The following is an 8,578-nucleotide window of genomic DNA, read 5'->3' as shown; positions in this document are numbered from 1 at the left end:
CACACAGCCTGCCGTTCACTAACCCCCCTGCCAGCCTTGTCACCACCCCAGGCAGCCTGCTGTTCGGTCTTTACTGTGATGGAGTCTGGGACAATTTGCATATTCCTCTATTATTAGTATACATTATAAATATGAGATAACAAAAAGTAAGACATCATGTTTGAAAGCTTAGATAAAAACAGTAAAATTACAAGACTTTTGGTCCAATTGTAAGAAGAGCTTACTAAAAGAGAGTAAACCACAAATTTTTAAAACAATGTTGCAACAATTTGAGACAAGAAAGAGAAGGAATAGCATGTGATTTATTATACATATGTACATACACACAGAGAAAGTGTCTTTGGAGAGTGAGGGAAAGCTTTGAGAAAACATATATAATTGGTAGAAAGGGAAATGGCAGCCCTTATTTCCTGCCCACCCTACATTGGCTGGGACATACATTAATCTCACCTTCTAGAAATGTTGGGGGAGATAGAGGACAAATAGGTATACTTTTAATTTTCAACATAACAATGATATGTTTATTATACATATAATATTTCATAGGAAATAATCTACATACTTAACGTAGTAGATTCCTTGAGGTTCAAAGATGAGAATAAAGAGTCACGGAGACATTTTGGCAAGAATTTTGAAAACATAATCATCATCTATACCTGAAGACATCTGGCACTGATGATAGATCTTGGCAATATCAATAAAATAGCAAAAAAAGAAGTAGGGAAAAAAGTTTGCCTTCCCTTTTAATATTGAATATTGATTTATAGGACACAACTAATACATACCTTTCTTTGCACAAGAACCTATAATGGTGATCTGGAAATTTTTAGTAATCCAAATAATACATTTAAAAAATTTTTTTATTGATTTTAGTGAGAGAGGTAGGGAGAGGGAGAGAGAGAACATCAATGAAAGAGAAACATCAATGGGCTGCCTCCTGCACACTCCCCCCAGGGATCCAGCCCCAAACCAGGGCATGTGCCCCCACTGGGAATTGAACCAAAGACTTCTCATGCACAGGATGATGCTCAACCAACTGAGCCACACTGGCCAGGGCCATATAACACATTTTATTTAGAAAAATAAGTAATTATGAGAATAGTTCATTAAAAATATGAGTTTATAATTGTTGTATTTTGCATTAATAGTATAAAAATGGCAGAATAGTAGTAGCTTGAAGTAGGGGAATAAAGTAAGCATTTAATTGAATGACATTAACCTTGTTAACCGGAGAAATAGTCACCTTTTATAAAATTTTTCACCATGGTTAATCAATGTTTTGAAATCTCACTTTTAAAACATATACTTTATTTTTTCAGAACAGTGTTAGAATTATAAAAACATTGAGAAAATATTACAGAGAGTTCCCCTATAACCCATACCTAGTTTCCCCTATTATTTTTACACTAGAGGCCCAGTGCACAAAATTCTGCACCAGTAGGGTCCCTGGCAGCTGCCAGATGCCGGCTGCTGGCTGGGACCTCCCTTCCTCTGGCCAACAGCCCTGCTGCCAGCCGGGAGTGGGGCTGGCCAGAGGGAGGGGCCATGGGCAGTTGGCTGGCCAGCCCCACCCCCTGGTCAAACTCCTGGTCAAACTCCTGGTCAAAGTCCTAGTTGAGGGGACAATTTGCATATTAGGCTTTGGCCAGGAAGTTCTTTCAGTTGGTGCCTATGCCTCTTTCACGTACCTCTATCAGTGTGTGTACGTGGTGATGGTGGTGATGGTGGTCATGGTGGTGGTGTGTATGTGTGTTTTCTGGACATTCATTTTTTGACACTACAAGATGACCCAGGCTCACCTTGCATAGTTCCTACCCCAGTCCTAGAGTCAGCCATTTCTCCAAGAATCCCTAGTTTGGTATTAGAAATGAAGATCTAGGCACAAAGTGTCACATATAAAATTCATTTTTAAAATAAATGCTTTATGCGTATCAGCATTTTCTGGTTTTTCAATGATGATCATAAACTATATCTGTAATGAAAATCATTACTATAGTAACAAAAGATCTACAAAAAATACACACCCATTTCTATAAGAAAAATCACATTAATATAAATTTCTATTGACCCAGTATTTAATATTATAAGTAAATTGAGAGTTCTGAATATGCCAAATATTTATCTTTGAAATGAAGTGTTACATTTGAAAATTGAAAGAGTTCCTCCAAATATGAGTAGTAGTCATTTTCACTTTAGACAACACTTCTTTCTTTCATAGAATAATCACTTCAGATATGAAGAGAAAATATTTATCTAAAAGCACCACCACCAACAAATACCAACATCCAAGAAGGCCTGAATTTCACCTATAAGGACTGATCTTTATAATAAAAATTAAAAACACACACAAAAAGGGAGTGAAAGCCTAACACCTTGTGTATACATTCATCAAAGAAAAACCAGATTATTTGGACATAATTTGAAATTATTACATCATTAGGCATGAGCCCAGCTCTCAATATAAGATGTGAAAAAAAAAGACTTCCATTGGCCTATTTAAGCAAATTAGGAGGGTACTTTATTTTCTGGACAATGTTTTTAAGCAGTGATAATAAATGTACCTATTATTAAGTATGGGTCATACAGGCTCATTTCTGGAATAAATATGGCATCATAATTCTTAAAAGCTGTTTAAGATATGTAAGATATTGGCTAAGTAGAAGACCTAGTCAAGTGAATAATTAATATCGGAAAAATCAATTGAACATTTATCTGATGGTAGATTAATAATCTTCATATACCTATACCATTTTGCTTATTTTCCAAGAAAGCAATAGTACTGTATTTCTCTTAAGATGCTCAGTAATTTAGACTTATTTTGCTTATTTGATTGATTTTGTTCTCAGTAGTAATAGTCCCAGTTAATGATGCTTAATTCTATTTAATTAGAAAAATATAGTAAATATTCCATCTTTCCTGTGACTTGCTAGTAAAACTAAGAGGACACACTATTAACCAACAGTTTTAAAAACATAACATGTTGCAGTTATGTTAACTGCCCTATTGAAAAAACCAGGGGCGTAAAGTAAGTCCTAATGTCTGAAGCCGAAGACACCACATCTTTACGGGGGTGATAGATTCAGATTCAGAAAGACACAGACTATTCTACAAACTTTGGTCACTTAATTCTGTTTATTTTATACATTTATACGGAAGGGTAATATTTATAGTTTACTGAACTTTGCAAAAGAATGAACAAACTGTCTAAATTTACCAGTGGAAGATTAGCAAGCTGGTTAATGATGCCCTGATTCATTACTTTAGAAATTATTAAATATTATTAACATAGGGATAAAGGGTCAAATATTGAGGAAGATAGACTGAAAGTCATCAAAATAATTTCAAATCTAAGTATGAACAGTATACTTCATGATGTATTCCAGCTTTTTATGGCACTGAACTATCAGTTTTTTAATAATTTGTATTTATACATGTCTAATAATTTAAGTATAACTCATTATTACTTAAGTTTTGAAATAATTTAAAAGGTGTTGCAATGCTTATCAGTGTGTTTCAGTTTATAAGAATTTTGCTTTAGCTATATCCTTCCTTCTAATTATTATTTAGGTAGGTGTTATTTAGTTAAGGTTAATTAACATGGACATTGATGATACAGATTCTCATTTGTCAATTAGGTACTTGAAAAATACAAGCAATTAAAAATAAAATAACACTTTATAGCATCATAAAAAATATTCATCATCACACCACTTTTCTCTGTGAAAGAGTAAAACTCAGAACTGAGAGAAAATTATCCTTCCTAAAATCTCAGAGAAAGTAAAATATAACACCAAGATCTTTAATCTGATTTTCTATAGGCAATAGATTCAAATTCATTCTATTAATTGCTTATATTATTAGACGTCAACATGTGTTAGGTATCTAGAATATGTTTAGCACTGTAGTAACCTGAAGATATAAAAAGTTAGAGAAGACAAATTCCTTCCTTCAAGGTTCTTATGATCTAATGAGGGATCATAAACAACAATATGACAGTGGTTCTCAACCTTGGCTGCACATTAGAATCACCTGGGAATCTTTTTAAAATCCTGATTTCTGAGCCTCATCCTCTGGAAATTCTGTTTCTTTGTTACTAATATTGTGGTCCCACCCCATAACAAAGTAACAGAACAACAATATGACAGTGGTTCTCAACCTTGGCTGCACATTAGATTCCCAGGTGATTCTAATGTGCAGCCAAGGTTGAGAACCACTGCAATAAGAGTAAAGAAAAAGATTGAAAAATTATAATATTAGCTTGACAGGCATAATGAAGATATAAAAATAAAAAGGGATTTGGGACAAGGTTTCCCGGAGTAAGGTAGTATTTTTTAACCTAGTTTATGAAGTAAAAAAGAATGTGATTAACAAATTTTGCCCATGATCAATCATTATGATTATTGTTATTACTGTTTATTGTACAAATGTGGATATTTATTTTCTCTTTCAAGGAATATGTTTTTGAGTGTTGCAATACTTGCTATTTTACTTGGGTAATCTATATAACTCCATTACTTATGTTAAGAATAATAGTTTTTCAAAATAGAGCTATGGTTACTCTTTTTTATGAAATAAATGGTTCATTAATTGACAAGAATGCTTCCCAAGGAACATGTGTCATCAAAACATTATAATTCCCACACAGAACAGTAAAATTCAGTCACATTTTTTCCACAAAACAATGAGGCTATAACAAGATATACTGATATTCATTCAACTGGCACCAACCGAAATGTTTTCCCTTGCGACTACGAGGTTGATATTCCAACCGCTTCATAAAAATGTAGGTGACAACCTAGTAACTTTGTACACAAACACCAGGCTGCAGAAATACCTGCCCGTTCCAGAGCCATCTTCAGAGACTCTTTAAGATCTGTGATAACCTTTTGATAGTTACCAAATGTCCATGTAATGGAATAAGAATATATTATGAAGAATAAGAAAAGGCACCAGGAAACTCCCTGTCTTCATTTAACTCCAACCCAAAACAATACATTTTTTAGTATTCAGAATAATTCAGCTCAATGACTCAAGTTTAAACATGTAGTTGATTTGTTAGCCTGTCATCGTAAACACTACACGTACTTCCTCTGCCTTTGTAATTGCTTATATTCTAGACCTTCCCTGCTACCAAAAATAATTCCCACGTCCACCCTTACCCACACATAAAAAAAATAGATTAAAATTTCAGTTTCTCTTTGTACATTTTTCCCATGCAAAAACATAGTGCAAATTTATCAACTAAGATGTAACTATAAAGGCAATTCTGCAAGAAGGCAAAAGAAAAGCCGCATAATTATGTCTCTACCTTTTACTTTTAGTTTCTGTCGTGTGGATTATAGTTCTCTGATAATTCCAAAACATTTTGCATTGCTAGACATTTTCCCTTAACCTCTCTCTCTTTCTCAGAAAGTCAGCAGGAAGGTAACAAAAGTCAAATCATCACTCCACCCAAGTGAATTGGCAACAGATTCTTAACAAAGTTGAACCAGTGGTGCTGAAATATGAAGCAAGGTTTTAGGTATTCAGGTCATGAAGGCAATACGAAGACTAAGGAAAACTTCATTAATCTCAGAAATTTTCTCAACAGGGGCATGGGTTACTATTTGACAATATATATATATTTTTTAATTTATCCTTTGCTAACATTATTAAAGCCACTAATAATTCATGTAAGCTACAATAAGATCTGGGTAAATTACTAGTGGCCCGATGCATGAAATTCGTACATGGGTAGGGTCCCTAGTCCTGGCCAGCGATCAGGGCCGATCTGTGGGGCGACCAGCGGGGTGATCGGGGGGTTGGCCCCCCTGGTACCCGCCTTGGCCAGCCTGGTGCCACCTGCTTGCCAGCCCCCCCACCCCCTGCTGCTGCCGCTCTGGTCGTCTCCCTCAGCGGGGCGATCGGGAGGCGGGGGGGCGCTGGCACCTGCCTTGGCTGGCCTGGGGCCTGCGAGCTGGGGCAGCTCCTGTGTTGAGCATCTGCCCCCTGGTGGTTAGTGCCTGTCATAGCAACCGGTTGTTCTGCTGTTCGGTCAATTTGCATATTAGGCTTTTATTATATAAGATTAATATCATGTACCTATGATTCTCGGCCTGTAGACTTGATGTGGCCACTACACATTCTCAACCATGGATTCCATTACTTGGAATGTTCTTTCCTTATAAATTATAATACAGAGTTGCAGAGGCAAACTGATCTTAGAAAGGCTCTTCCTTTAAGTGGGGTTATGGAAAGATGCCTGAAGGTGACCCACACCCAGGTAAAACAATTTAAGACTCAGCTCAGCCCCTCAGCTTATATTTGGACACATCAATTAACACCTTTATATCTCATCATTCTTATTTCTAAAATGAGAATAACTGCTTTGTCTAGTCCCCTAACCTTCAACACCATTTTTGAGAATTGTGATTCTTTAAGATTCAAAAAGCCAAAATGGGACACCACCCATTCTTAACCCTGTGTCTCTACTTTTTATCTTTAAAAAAATGACATTTTCTGTAGTATTGATAGTAATAATAATCGTGATAATGTACAAAGCACCTGGGATGCCATGTGTTTGATAAATGTCCCTTTGCTTCACTAATTTTCCATTTCATAACTGGGCAAATTCCATTGGAAATGTTGCCAGTTCAGATCAGAACCGCTGTATTGTCTCTCAGTTACCTCTTGACCCTATTCTTATCTCTTCCCACATCACCTTCCGGTATTTCCTGGCCTTTCTCTTCCAAGGACCAAGGTCTTTTCTCATCTTCCTGACCTGGACCATCACTTTGCAGTCTGTCAGCGATGGCTCCCGGGGCCAGCTTTAGCTGCTGGGATGAGCCTCACGGATTCCAAGGCTGGACACAGTTAAAGGAACTCCCTCCTGGGGCTGCTCCCTTCCAAACCCTGCCCTTCCTACTCATCCTCCTTGCTGTCTGGCCTAGGAGCCGCGAGAGGAGCAAGGCATCACTGGAGTGATGACATGTGGCTCTCTCCCTTCCCCACCCTTCACATTTTTCTTTCCACGTGCAGAACCCGGAAGGCTACGACCGCTCTTGTCCTGGCGGTTGCCAAGGTTACACAATAGCAGCACCAGGCCCCGGAGGGTCCCATCTCCTCTGCCTCCCCCATACCTCCTGAAACACACACACACACACACACACACACACACACACACACACAGAACCCTTTCCTGCTAAACTGGATACTTTCAATCCCTCCACTCCTCCTGCTCTCTTCTTGTGCAAAGAGCAGTGAGTAGCTAAGAAAAATGGGAGGGGTTCGCTGGAGAAAGAGGAGTCCTCCTCGGGACACTTGCTTTTATTTATGGGGCTAAGTGGCGAAAAGTTCACGCGTTCAACTCCGATCTCTGTAACAGGGGATTCGGGGTCTCGGTGGCCTCAGCTGTTGGGGTGCAGCTCCTGTCCAGTCCCCTAGACTCCAGCCTGCCGGCAAGAGCTCTGCGTCTCCTCCTCCTATCAGCTCCCCTCCGCGCGCCGGGACCCAAGCTGAGCGTTCAGCTCGCGAGGTTGAACAGAAGTCAGGAATGAAGGGGAATCGGCCCGGCCCGTGTTGGAAATGGCCCCGGAGCTGCCAGGGCAGCCCATTAACGCGTCAACTCGGGCCGGGCCGGGAGGAACACCCGGAGGAGAGGGGATAATTCGCTGGGTTACATTCCCAGCCGGAGTCAACTCGGGACCTTCAAGAGCGAGCCCAGCCGAGGGTTACCCAGGGCGGTCGCGCTCCAGCAAAAGTGCGTTTGCAGCAACCCCATTCCCCAGACAGCCAGCTCTGTGGCGGGGCTCTGACTCCAGTTTCCCCGCGGGGTCCCGAAGGGTGCCGGCTTCCTGCTGACGGAGCATCGCGACTCACTCGCAGGCAAAAAGGCATCGCCACCCCTCCGCAAAAGCACCACAACAAAAACAATCACCAGGGTCTCCCCTCCGCTCCCCCAGCCCCATGGGAAAAGGAGTGAGCGAGGCTCCGATGCCCGCGGTCCAGTCCTCCCCAGACGGTCCCCACCAAGGCGTCTCCAAAAGAACCTGCAGCCGGTGGAAGCCACCGGGCACGTTCCAACGCGCCGCTGGCCTGGGACGGGGGCGAGGCAGCCAGGGAGAAGGCGCGAAGTTTCTGGGCGCATCTGGAGAGGAAAACTTGACTGGGTGCTGGGTGCTGGGTGCTGGGTGCTGGGTGCTGACCGCCGCCGAGGGAAGCTCCGGCTGCGGAGGCTGCGGCCACGGCGGCGGGGAGATGGGACGCGCCCCGCTGCCACGCTGTCCCCGGCGCCGCGCGGCACCTCGCACCGACTCGCTGTCCGTCCGTCCGCTCCCCGCGCACCCGCTCCCTGGCCCCTCCCGAGCGCCTTTTCTGTCCCGGGACATTTCCTCCTCTCCTGGCCGCTCCGCATCCTCACTTCGGACCCACGGCCACCCACCCCCAAATCAAGTCCCCCCCGTTGAACTCCGCCGTCCCTAGCGAGCCCTCCCAGGAGAGTAGCAGGTGACCCGAAACCGGCCTTACCTGCCGCGAACGCTGCTCGCCTCTCTCTTCGGCCGATGTCCTCCCCAGGGCAGAGGAAGGGATGCCGGCTGCG

The 8,578-nt window shown here is 41.7% G+C and overlaps 1 protein-coding gene across 1 annotated transcript in view; it reads right to left on the bottom strand.

Annotated features, from left to right (window-relative positions):
• SEMA3D (semaphorin 3D) overlaps positions 1-8,549 on the bottom strand; it is a 191,521-nt gene extending 182,972 nt beyond the window's left edge. The window contains exon 1 of the mRNA XM_006088678.3: positions 8,506-8,549. The gene's annotated coding sequence lies outside the window, so the exon portion shown is untranslated. The remainder of the gene's footprint in view (positions 1-8,505) is intronic.
• Positions 8,550-8,578: the final 29 nt, after the last annotated feature.

The sequence above is a fragment of the Myotis lucifugus genome, unplaced genomic scaffold, assembly GCF_000147115.1.
Source record: "Myotis lucifugus unplaced genomic scaffold, Myoluc2.0 scaffold_51, whole genome shotgun sequence".
In the NCBI taxonomy this organism is placed as follows: Eukaryota; Metazoa; Chordata; class Mammalia; order Chiroptera; family Vespertilionidae; genus Myotis; species Myotis lucifugus.
Note: the sequence above shows the minus strand (reverse complement) of the source record. Positions and strands in the feature narration are given on the sequence as shown.